The sequence below is a fragment of the Mus caroli genome, unplaced genomic scaffold, assembly GCF_978045245.1.
Source record: "Mus caroli unplaced genomic scaffold, Mus_caroli_1 scaffold_10, whole genome shotgun sequence".
In the NCBI taxonomy this organism is placed as follows: Eukaryota; Metazoa; Chordata; class Mammalia; order Rodentia; family Muridae; genus Mus; species Mus caroli.
In genome coordinates this window covers 82,530,347-82,542,889 of record NW_028227265.1, presented here as the reverse complement: position 1 = coordinate 82,542,889, position 12,543 = coordinate 82,530,347, and the positions used below count along the sequence as shown (strand labels likewise).

The window sequence follows — 12,543 nt, the reverse complement described above, 5'->3', positions numbered from 1 at the left end:
CTTTAGCTACAGGGTATCCATTGCCTCTCTGGGCATCAGACATGCACATGGTACCTATACATACGTGCTGGCCAAATACTCACACACACTGTTGAGATTTGAATGCGAATGGCCTCTGTAGGTTCATATGTTTGAGTACTTGATCTCCAACTGGTGGCTGTTTGGGAAAGATTAGGAGGTGTGGCTTTGTTGCAGGAAGTTTAGTGTGGGGCAGGGGGTGAGCTTTAAGGTTTTAAAAGACTCTTTCTTGCCTTTCCCAGTGTTCCCCCTGCCTCCTGCTTGCCGTTTGGAGATGTGAATTCTCTCCCCTGTTCTCGCCTCTGTCTTAATTCCACCATCATGGGCATCTAAATTTCTGGACTCATGAGCCTAACTAAAGCCTTTCTTATAAATTGCCTTGGACATGGTATTTTATCACAGGAGTAGAAAAGTAGCTAAGACCCATAGGTCTAAACTATTTGTGCTTCACCATGTGTCTCGTGGGCAATAGAGCACAATTTAGTGTTTCCTTGCAACCCCTCCCCCCTGCCTCCTAGGGTACTGAGAAGCCGTTTTGCCGCAGGGAGGCACACAAGGACATCTAAGGTGCCATTCATTCTGGCTCACAAGCCCATTTGCCCTTAGCTATGCAGGCAAGAGAGTCAGGTTCAGTGTTATTAACAAACTTTAAGCAAGAACGATGGTGGTGGTGGTGGTGGGGCATAGAGTTAAACAGCCATAGAGAGCCCTTTGTAACCGTTTAGTAACCCGAACAGAAAAACCTTTGATTAACTCCCCGGAGAGCTTAAATATTTCCCCTCTCCGGGCCCAGGTAGCGATGCCAGCAGGTCATCCTTGAAACAAGATGACCAACTCCATCAACCTCAATACGCCCTAATCCTTCAGGAAGGAAGTAGGGTTTGGTTTCCACGCTCACTTTAAAAAAAAAATCAGGGCTTTGTTCCTCCGGATTGCTCTTCCAGGATTTGTAACACACGGTGACTTGATTTGGCAGGAAAAGCACCTTCTGAACACAAAGGCTTGTTTTATAGGCTTTGAGCTCCGTTCTCCAGCTCTGCGGCGCGCTCCTGTCATTCTCCACTTTGGCCACTGGGTGGCGCTGAAGGAAGCGGGATTGCCAGGAAGGCTGTTGCTTTCCATTTTCTTCCAGGGCGCCTTGGGGCTGTGCAGCGCATACCTGGATAGTCAGATCCCGCTAGACTCCACTTTTCATATGGATGGCCCATGTTTTGTTTAATTTTTTTATTCTGACATATAAATAAGGACAAAGTGTGCTTAGAAAAAAGATGATTTTATTTGGAAAACGCTTTTTATTGGAGTATAGAAGACCGTTTGAATTAAGAATGGACAGATGCATCTTCATTCAAGTGGTCTGCCTATGTGCCGTCCAGTGTGCTGTCCTCCCTGTAAAAGCTACTGGCATAGTTTTCAATATACTCCCTCTCTCTCCTTTCTTTCTTCATTTCTTCCTCCTGTGTAGTTCTCACACCCCATCATCTCTCTGCATCCCGAGTGCACTCCACTGCCTCCCCAGGAACCAGTCATTCCCTCCCCTCTGCTGCTCTTTTGAACAACACTGGTTTGGTAATGTCTCATCTTTAAGACCAAACTAATCTACAAGTTCCTTCCCTAACCTCACCTCCTCCTTCGACTACTCATGGTCTGTCTTCCTTCCCTTCTCAACAAACTGTGGCACTCCCAGTTTTCCTCTTGTCTACTCTGATTCACTGCTTTGGTGTCTGTCACTGCAGCATCTCTGAATCCCACCGCCCAGTGGTCAACCCCGGAGATTGCTTTTGCCCACTTTCTACAGTGGCTTCTCTCTCCCACTGGATCTGATGGTAGAGTTCTATCCTTGGTTCCTGTGACGCTCATATCCCTCGAACAACCCGGAACTCTTTTGGGGGGTTACTGGGAGCTACATTTCCCACCAAGCATCGCAGTAGCTGTAAAAAGCAGCTTCAGAGGCCCCACCCACAACATGGCTTGAGCCTAAATTCTAAGCAGAACCAGAGTTCTACATTTCTATCTATATTTACACATTAAGTGAGGGCAACCTTGGCCAGTATCTTGAGTATTGAATAGGCCCCCAAGATTTAAAAAAAAAAAAATAAGGATGCAGAGAGAGGTTGCAGGAGGGAAGATTTCGGTTAGGCATTAGTCACTGTAACAAAACAACAAACACCTTAAAACAAGAAAGATTTTTGTTGTTGTTGTTTGTTACCTTGTATTTGTTTGAGACAGGTGCTCCCGCTCCATCTCCCTGGGTGGTCTGGAGCTCTCACTGTCATTTAAGTTGGCCTTGAATTCTTTCTTCTCCTGCCTCAACTTCCTCACTACTAGGACTGCAGATGTGCCACCTCACACGAGTTGGGAAGTTTGAACAGGGATCTGGTACGTGGGAGACCCGTAACTGTCACCGAGAGACCAGCTGCGGCATCTGCACTGGAGCATGAAGACCTGCTTCACGATGAATCACTCATACAGCCAGAGAAGTGCAATTAGCTGTCCACTAAGAGCTCAGTCAGGGGAAGGGCCCCTGATTCTTCTCCATGTGACTTTTCATGATCTGCCTGGGCTTCCTTACTAGGAGATAGGGTCCAAGAAAGACTCTGAAAAGACAAGAAAGATAAATTATCAGGCTTTTGTTGTTATTGTTGTTGTTCGTGGTGGTGGTGATGGTAGTATTGGTGGTGGAGGTGATGGGTTTTTGTTGGTGTTGGTGGTGGTGGTGGTGGTGGTGTGTGTTAGACAGCGCAGAATGTGGTCGGGGGAGCTGGAACTGTCCATGTGTGGACACTGGCATTACATATTGTCTATGTAGACCAGGCTAGTCTTGAACTTTCCAAGTGCTGGGAATAAAGGTGTAAACATTATTGTGCCAGACTTTGAGCATGTCAGACTGGGAATTTGATTTGCTTTTAATTTGCTCTACAAATTGGTTGGCTCAGTAACACATTCTTTATTATTATTATTTAAAGATTTATTGTCTTCAGACACACCAGAAGAGGGCATCAGATCTCATTGCGGATAGTTGTGAGCCACCATGTGATTGCTGGGATTTGAACTCAGGATCTTCAGAAGAGCAGTCAGTGCTCTTAACCACTGAGCCATCTCTCCAGCCCTCAGTAACACGTTCTAAGTTGTTTAATCAAGAAAGGAGGTCATGTGTGGTGTCATACACATTTAATATCAGTGTTCATGAGGCAGAGGCAGGGGGATCTCTGTGAGCTAAAGTTCAGCCTGATCTACAAAGCGAGTTCCAGGCCATCCAGGGTTATAGTGAGATCCTATCTCGATTTAAAAAAAATTGTAGGTCATGTTTCAAAAACGGTGCCCTCACTTTCCTCATTACTATTGGCCCTTGTCTTTTTAAGCTGGGACTCAGGGGGTGGGGATAGCAGTCCCCAAAGTGGAGCACACAAGGTTATGACCATGGCCTTATGTTCTTTATTATTCTACCCTAGTCTTAAGACTTTTCCTCTTTAGCCAAAGCCAAGCTCGCAGGAAAAAGAATGGCTGTCAGTAATTTGATTCATCGCCCTTTCCAGGAGGGTGGAAACAGCCAATGCTGGCGTTTAAAGCAGCCTGACACTCCCCTTTGAGGGAGGAACGGTTGAGTTAAGGGACAACAATGATCAGAAATGCCGGAGCTCATAGTTGAGTGCATGTGTGAGGCCCCCCCCCTCCCCCCCCCCCCCCCCCCCCGGGGCCCACAGCAGCTGACCTTTCAAGGCCTAAGATGCATTCTTGCCTCTTCAGTTATTGTTGCAGGTGGATTGTTACAATCATCGTCATTGGAATGGTTTAGTGGTTTTGATTTGTTTCAAAGGTAGCACATTCATGGTCACGAGGTCCTGGCAGGCATTTCTCTCTGAGGCTGGTGATCAAGAAGCGAGATGAGATGCTAACTAGGGAAGGACATCAGTACAGCAGAGCTTCAGTGGAAGTGGCTAATTTGCTGGCTCAACCCTGCTAAGCAACCAAACGGGGTAATGACTCCCGTCTCTTTTCGGACTCTGACCAATTTGAGCTTGTGACCTTGAGTGACACCATACTTTTCATAGCTATGTACTAAAGGAGAGGGTATTGTGCAGTCAGTGAAGCAATTCTTTCCAACGATATAGGCGACAAAGGACAGAAATGTACCAAGGACTGAGACCAGGGGAGACCAAGTAACTCGGTCAGTGACCACTGTGACAATTTACACCCATTAGGTATGTCTCCCAGATGTAATCTTTCTTTTGCAAGCATTGCATTAATTTTCCTAAAGCACACACACACTCCTTCACCCTCCTCAACCCTGGAGTTCCACATGACTTTCTCCTGCAGGGAGTTTGTCAATTGCAGTGAATAAAGTGGACACCCAGGTCCAAGCACTTTCCCTTAGAATGACAAAAGACTCCAGAATGTCAACCCATCTTAGGAAACAGGAATCATTCCTTCAGGATTTCACTTCTTTGTTGTTGTTGTTGTTGTTTGAGACAGGGTTTCTCTGTATAACCCTGGCTGTCCTGGAACTCACTCTGTAGACCAGCTGGCCTCGAACTCAGAAATCCGCCTGCCTTTGCCTCCTAAGTTCTGGAATTAAAGGTGTGCACCACCACTGCCCGGCAGGATTTCACTTCTTTCAAGAACTTACCACACGACTTTGTAAAGGGTCTGGCCAATTTGTACATTAGTCTTCTTGGAACATCTCCGCTGGATATTTTATCAGTCTTTCCATAGACTTTGGGGTTCCATTGACCAGGGTTCTGTTGTCTGCTACAGTTTTTTTTAAAAATGATTTTTTTTTTTTTTTTTTTTTTTTTTTTTTTTTTTGGTTTTTCGAGACAGGGTTTCTCTGTGTAGCCCTGGCTGTCCTGGCACTCACTTTGTAGACCAGGCTGGCCTCGAACTCAGAAATCCACCTGCCTCTGCTTCCCGAGTGCTGGGATTAAAGGCGTGCGCCACCATGCCCGGCTGATATTTCTTTTTAAATTTAAATTATTATTATTATTTTTCCAAGACAGGGTTTTTCTGTGTAGCCCTGGCTGTCCTGGAACTCACTCTGTAGACCTGGCTGGCCTTGAACTCAGAGATCCACCTGCTTCTGACTCCCAAGTGCTGGGATAAAAGGCATGGGCCACCACTGCCCGGCAATTTAAATGATTTTTATTCCACTTTTACCTGTATTGGTATTTTGCCTGTGTGTATTTTCTCTACCTTTTGTGTTCCTGGTGGTTCCTATGGAGGCCAGAAGAGGGCATCAGTCCTCCAGAACTGGAGTTACAGATGGTTGTGAGCCACCATGTAGGATCCAGGAATCAAACAGGTCCTCTGGAAGTGCCAGGCTCTTCCATCAAAACCTTTTGAAAGTCACTCCTTAGTTTCATTGACAAAACCTAAATGGGACGGCCTAGTCGGTCATCAATGGAAGGAGAGGCCCTTGGTCCTGTGAAGGCTCTATGCCCCAATGTAGGGGAATGCCAGGGCCAGGAAGCAGGAATGGAAGGGTTGGTGAGCAGGGGATGGGGAGAGGATATAGGGGGTTTTTGGAGGGGAAACCAGGAAAGGGGCTAACATTTGAAATGTAAATAAAGAAAATACATAATAATAATAATTATTAATAATAATAAATGGTAGGGGTTAGGGGCTGAAGAGATGTCTCAGTAGTGCTCATTGCTCCCCCCAGAGGCCCCGATCTCCATTCTTACCACTGAGGTTGAGCAACTCACAGCTATCTATAACTCCAGCTCCAGGGGGTCCAACACCCTCTTCTGTCCTCCTCAGATACCCTCATATATGTGTGATGACTTCATATAGATGTACATACATACACATAAACAAATATTTAAAAAGTAGAAATGGATTAAAAGACCTATACATATAGCTCACCAATTAATTAGACCAAGACTTTGCCTCAAATCATTTTGTTGCAGGAGTTCAAGGTAGGTGAGGCAGGTAGACCAGATGGCTCTTTTGTCCTTGTCTCACTTTGCCATACCTAATAGAGAAAGGATCAAAACAGAAGGTAAATTGAAAAGGTGAGTAAGACCCATTCTTTCACATGTGATTTTTTAAAAAGTGCTACTTTATAAATTTGCATGGATTTTTTTTTTAAGGAGAGCCAGTTAGCAACTTGTATTCCAAGATCAATGGTTTTTGAGCAAATTATTTCACAGGAGTGGATTTGTTCTTAGCATTTGAATTAAAGTTGGAGCACAGCAGGGTGGGGGCATCAGAAAGTTGGGGACTGGAAGGGGACACTGTATCCACATGTGGGGTAGGAAGCAGAGGTATTGTAGGATGCTGGAGCCCAAGTGGGCTGAGGGAGCATTATCTGCAGGGGCCAGAGAAAGATGTCGTGGGAGGGGACAACAATGGAAGACCAGATATGGGGAGATTTGTACTTAGGTTCCTGTGTCAAGGTTGAAGGAAGACAGGTTTGTCACAGTGGAGAACTCCAGAAATGGGGAAGTTGAGACTGGCAGTTGTTGAAGTGTGGAGTGAGAAATGGGGCTATAGATAGAATTGATGGTTATAAAGTTTACTGGGGGAAAGAACCCCCATTCTTTGTCTCAATTTCATCTTTCTTTCTTTCTTTCTTTTTTTTTTTTTTTTTTTTTTTGGTTTTGGTTTTGGTTTTTCAAGACAGGGTTTCTCTGTGTAGCCCTGGTTGTCCTGGAACTCACTCTGTAGACCAGGCTGGCCTCAAACTCAGAAACCTGCCTGCCTCTGCCTCCCAAGCGCTGGGATTAAAGGTGTGCACCACCACTGCCCAGCTCAATTTCATCTTTTAAAGATCAGTGGGTGCCAGCAGCTTTTGTGTTCACTGACGTTTTCTGCTCAGGTCCTCTCTGACAGTGCTCCTTCCCATCCTTAACCTTGGTCTGCTTCCCCATGTGTTCCCAGCCAGGAGCTAACCCCCTATTCATCAATCTTAGGCTATTTCTTAGCCAGATTTTGTGACACGCGTTGTTCTCAGTCTGTCAAGTTTCAATCTTACAAACATTTTTTGAAAGTTAGAAACTTCCAAATTGTAACTGATACCCTTCAACCCCGTTTTTGTCACAGGTCGTGATGGTTTTAACCTGGAGCTTGATTGACTTCGGAAGTACCTGAGAGATGAAGACAGTCCGTGTCTGGGTGTGGCAGTAAAGGTGAATTCAGAGCCTATTAACGGCCGGGGGGTGGGGATTGCCTTATGTGTGTGTGCAGCGTTAACAAGTCAATGGGAAAACTGGGTGGAAGGAAAGAAGGAACAAATACCTCCATTTTAACATGGTTCATGTCTGAAGTGGTTGCTCAAATATGGAGAAAGTTGAAGATGTTTGGGGAGAGAGTATTTGCTCCCTCTCTCACTTTCCCTTTCCTTCCCTCTCCCTCTTCTTCCTTCTCCCTCTCCCCTCTCTCTCCTTCCCTCCCTCCTCTCCCCCTCTCTCTTCCTTTTCTCCCTCTCTCTCCCCTCTCCTTAATTTCCTCCTCCTTCTTACCTCTCCCTCTCTCCCTCACTTCTTCCCTCTCCCTCTGTCTCTCCCTCACCCCTCCCCTTCCCCTCCCCTCCTCCCCTTCCCCTCCCCTCCTCCCCCTCCCCTCCTCCCTCTCCCTTCTTCCCTCTCCTCCTCCCCCTCTCCCTCCCTTCCCCTGTCTCTCTGCATCGTGGATACCACCAGGTGAGCAGTCCCCGCCTTACTCTTCCAACCATCTTGCCGCTTGCGGCTGCCCCAAGCTCAGATCTATGTATCCAGCTGATCTCGGACGGCAACCAATGAAACGGGGAATTAAAATAAGTCTTCCTTTCGAGTTGTTTACGTCAGGAATTCTGTCACAAAGAGAAAAACAAACACGTGGGCATTTGAGACTCGGGGTGCACTTGCTGTTTACTGCCTCTGGGTGTCAGGCTGCCCGAATAACTAGGAAGGCCTGGATGGCAGTACTTCCTTGTTCCTGGAACAGAATCCACCACCCCACCACCCCGCAACCTCCACTCCCTCACCAGTTCTCTGTGGATCTGTTTCTGTACCTGTCCATGGGAAGGCGGGGGACCTTCCCATGGTCCTCAGAAGTGAGAGATGAGAGTATGCCTGGCTAGATTAGGCGCCCCCCGAATCTGTGATATTATTATACACGATCACATGCTATCAGCCCCTTGGGATGGTGGACTTGAATCTGCCCTGCATCCTTTGCATCCTTTGGTTCGGGACGTCTCAGTGCCTCTGACATTTTCGGCACTGCTGCCCTGGTCTGCTCCACGTGCTTTTTCAGTGAAGGAAGTGACATGGCCTGGTACACACACAGGAACACACACAGTGTTTACACAACTAACAAATAGAGGAGTAAGCACAGAGAGTTCTTGGTTGGAGCTGGAGGAAAGCCAGTCTCTTTCACAAAGAGGAGGCTGGTGGCTGTTCCAGGGCCCTGAGGGATAGAGGCAGGGGCAGGTTCACCGGAGGGAAACGTGGATGACTGTTGCAAAACATGGGAAGGTCGCTCTGGCATTCTCGCCCTGCTTGCCCTGCTCGCCCTGCTCGGCTGACCTTAGTGAGAGGTGAGGGCCCTAGTAGGGAACCCCGGATATGCATGATGGTGCCCTTTGGTGCTGCTTTCTGTCTGGTGAGTAGTGGGTGTGTTTCAAGGTCTAGAAAGCCCCGTGGAAGGTCCTAAGCCAGAAGTTCGTTCGCAGCCTATCCCTTCCTGGCACAGCTTCTGCCACGCTGGCCAGTTTTGGTGCACTGGGCACCCAGAGCGTCATCTCCTTTACTGTCAGAGTAGGGTCACCATAGCCTCATTCCCTCTTCGCTACTTGCTTTGAATGGCAAACGCCACTCCCCAAGAGACAACACGGGGCTTGAAGGTTCTGCTTTAGTGGTTTCTCATCATCTCAGTGTCTCCAAGCAGACAGGCTTATGTATATTTCAGGGGCTAGAAATAGTCCTTGTGTCAGAGAGAGAGAGAGAGAGAGAGAGAGAGAGAGAGAGAGAGAGAGAGAGAGAGAGAGAGAGAGATTTTATTTTAAATTATGTATATGTGTGGGGCATGCACATGGGCATGCTGGTGCTCTTAGAGTCCAGAGGTTTTGGGTCCCTTGGAATTAGAAGTGGTTGTGAGGGCTGGTGAGATGACTCAGCAGGTAAGAGCACCGGACTGCTCTTCCAAAGGTCCTTAGTTCAAATCCCAGCAACCACATGGTGGCTCACAACCATCTGTAACAAGATCTGACTCCCTCTTCTGGTGTGTCTGAACACAGCTACAGTGTACTTACATGTAATAAATAAATAAATCTTTAAAAAAAAAAGTGGTTGTGAATAACCCAGTGTAACCGAGAACTAAACTCAGGTCCTCTACAAGAGGAGTACGTGTTCCTAACCACTGAGCCATCTCCTGTGTCTTTACTGGGGCGGGGGGAGACAAGGGGAAAGGACAGATCCATTGCATCTTTTATTAGATTGTATATGTCATTTCCCATAATGCTCCTTTCCAGTCTTCTCTCTTCCTTCTTTCTTCCTTTCCTTCCTTCTTTCTTTCTTTCTTTCTTTCTTTCTTTCTTTCTTTCTTTCTTTCTTTCTTTCTTTCTTTCTTTCAAACCCTTCTTTCAAAACCCAGCAGTATGGTTTAGCTGATAAAGGATCCTGCTGAGATCAATCTCTGGGACTCATGTAGTGAAAGGAGAGAGCCAAGTCCTCCAAGTTTATCCTCTGATCTCCACAGTGTAGTGACACTCACTCACACACACACACACACACACACACACACACACACACACAGGCATGTGCATGCCCCCCACACATACGCATGTGCATGGCACACACACACACAAGCATGTGCATGGCCCATACACACACACACACAGAGGCATGTGCATGGCCCATACACACACATGCTCACACACAAGCATGTGCATGCCCCCCCCACACTCACACTCACACACACACACACACAGAGGCATGTGCATAACACACACACACACAGGCATGTGCATGCCCTCCACACACACTCACACACACACAAGCATGTGCATGGCCCAAACACATACACACACACACACACACACACACACACACACACACACAAGCATGTGCATGGCCCATACACACACACACACACACACACACACACTCACACACACATTAAGGAATGTAGAAAAATCAGTAGCTGTGTTAGTAGCTAAATTAAAAAAAAAACAAACTATCCTTATGCCTACAAGGTTTCTCTGGTCCTTCTCAGTGCTCCCACTAAGCCTGTATCTGCTGTATATTCTGTTACTATTGCTATGATTGTTTGTTTGTTTTGAGACAGGGTTTCGCTATGTAAGAGGAAGGACAACTTACTTTCTCTCTGTAAGTTAAGGACAACTTGGCTGTCCTTGAACTTGCTCTGTAGACCAGACTGGCCTCAAACTCACAGAGGTCCAGGATTAAAAGTGTCTGCCACTACTGCCTGACTTTGTATTTGTTTGTTACATCAACTGTTCCTAAGTAACTAGTTGGTTTCACTTTCTGGACTCCAAGGTCGTACACACATTCATTTTATTATCTTACTATGATATCTCATTATCCTAATTGGTTGTTGTGTCTTCACGACCACACACAGTATCTGACCTCAGGACCCCCATGTACTTAGCTTCAGAGTCTTGCTGCCATTCTTGTAGCTAAACTCTTTCACACCTCCCCTGTCTGCTCCTTAGGTCTGCTTGTGGGAAACAGTTTCTTAGCGATCCCATTGGATCCATCTGCGGGGATTCTGCAGCTATTTTTGCTTGTTCCTCTCAATATTGCAGCTCCTAGTAACTGGGCTAACAGGCAGCTTGTTCAGCTATTGACGATGGTTACAAGAACAAATCAGAGAAGAATAAATGGAGAAGGTTAGAATTCCTTTGCCTTCGTTCATTTTTTATTGACGTGGTAAAGTATTGACAAAAACTGATAGGAAGGAAAGGGTTTGTTTCATCTTACAAGTGATGGTTTGAAGAAAATTGGTTGCCATAGCACCATAGGGAGAGGCACAACTAGGAGGTGGGGCCTTATAGTAGGTGTGGCCTTGTAGTGGGTGTGGCCTTGTTGTAGTGGGTGTGGCCTTCTTGTAGGAAGCGAGTCACTGGGGACAGGCTTTGAGGTTTTGAGTGCTCAGCCAGGCCTAGAGTCCTGCTGCCTGCCCATTCCTGATGTAGAATTCCCAGGTACTTCAACAGCACTTTGCCTGCATGCCACCATGCTTCCTGCCATGATGGTAATGGACCAGATCTCTGAACTGTAAACTCAGCCATCTCTAATTACATGTTTTCCTTTGTAAAAGCTATTGTGTGGACATGGTGTTTCCATACAGCAACAAAACCCTAACTAAGATATAGCCCATCAACAAGGGAAGCCCAGGCAGGAGCTCAAGGTAGAAGCTCAAGGCAAGGCAGGAGCTTGAAGCAGAGACGATGGAGACTGTTAGACTCCTCTAATTCACTCAGCTACCTTCCTGATATACTTTAGAACCATCTGCCCAGGGGTGACATCAACCACAGTGAACTAAGGCCTCCTATATCACACACACACACACACACACACACACACACACACACGCCTCTACAACAGGAAGTTTCAAATCTGCATGTATATGAGCCCCTGCTGTATCCACTACCCATGGCATCTCTTTCATATTTTACAATTCTATTAATATACTCACTCACGGATGTTTGATGAGTTATTATATCCCACTGTACAAATCTGGAATCTCTACATATGAGGACAAGAATCTGGGCCTACCCAGTGGTGTGGGGAATTCTCTATTTATGGCTGACAGCTACATTTTTATTCTCGTATTGGAATATGTCTTGGTTAACCAGAATAGCCCTGAAGTTCTACTAGAGTCAAATATTCCCTGGAACACTTTTCTTCCTTCCTAAGGCCTTCTGTATAGCCGCAGGTGTAATAAAGATGCTTGACATCTTAGCTATTCATGGCCTTGCTCCCAAGCCAAGGATCCAAGAGACCCTGAGATTTCATCGCAGCCATTTATTTCCTGACTCTTCCTCATACCTTTAGAGAGCAGTAGTTTGCTGTCTTGAGCTTGTTTCCAGGGTGGGGCCTCGGGAGCAATGAAATGTTATCCAGGGACTGTAGAACTCTACTGGGTGGCTGCCCAAGGAAACCGAAGAGCAGCAGTGTGTGTGCAGGGATAGTTTTCAACAAGATTGCAGGAGCAATGCTAATAAAATAAGAGCTCTCTCTCTCTCTCTCCTTCATTCATTATTTGGGAATTCAAGAGTGCCTTTGTCAGTCTTTTTCCATGGCTCTCTTCCCAGGGTTATGGGGAGGGATTAATCTGAACTTCATGAACCATCAAGAGTTAGTTCATGAAAAGTCCACAGGTATGTCTGCCTGCTGTGTCTTTGGACATGGAGACAGCGGACTCAGCATGCCAGCAGCTCTTCTCCCCAGTACCACATAGATGGAGTTATTCCTGAGGAGAACATTCGGTCATTAGGGGAGACCAGCTGCTGTAAATCTGAGGTTCTGAGCCAGTCTCAAAAAGACTTGCTCCCTTCTACTTGGCTTCAGGGAGCTGTTTTTTCTT

At 46.4% G+C, this 12,543-nt stretch overlaps 1 long non-coding RNA gene across 2 annotated transcripts; it reads right to left on the bottom strand.

The window, feature by feature from the left end:
• Positions 1 to 2,247: 2,247 nt before the first annotated feature.
• On the bottom strand, positions 2,248 to 7,740 carry LOC110300775 (uncharacterized). Of its 2 annotated transcripts, none has more exons than XR_002378623.3 (4): positions 7,676 to 7,740; positions 5,878 to 5,986; positions 3,728 to 3,911; positions 2,248 to 2,612 (listed from the first exon to the last, which is right to left on the bottom strand). It is a non-coding gene; the product is annotated as an uncharacterized LOC110300775 (long non-coding RNA). The 2 variants fall into 2 exon arrangements; XR_015048727.1 differs by having other exon boundaries at positions 3,728 to 3,880.
• Positions 7,741 to 12,543: the final 4,803 nt, after the last annotated feature.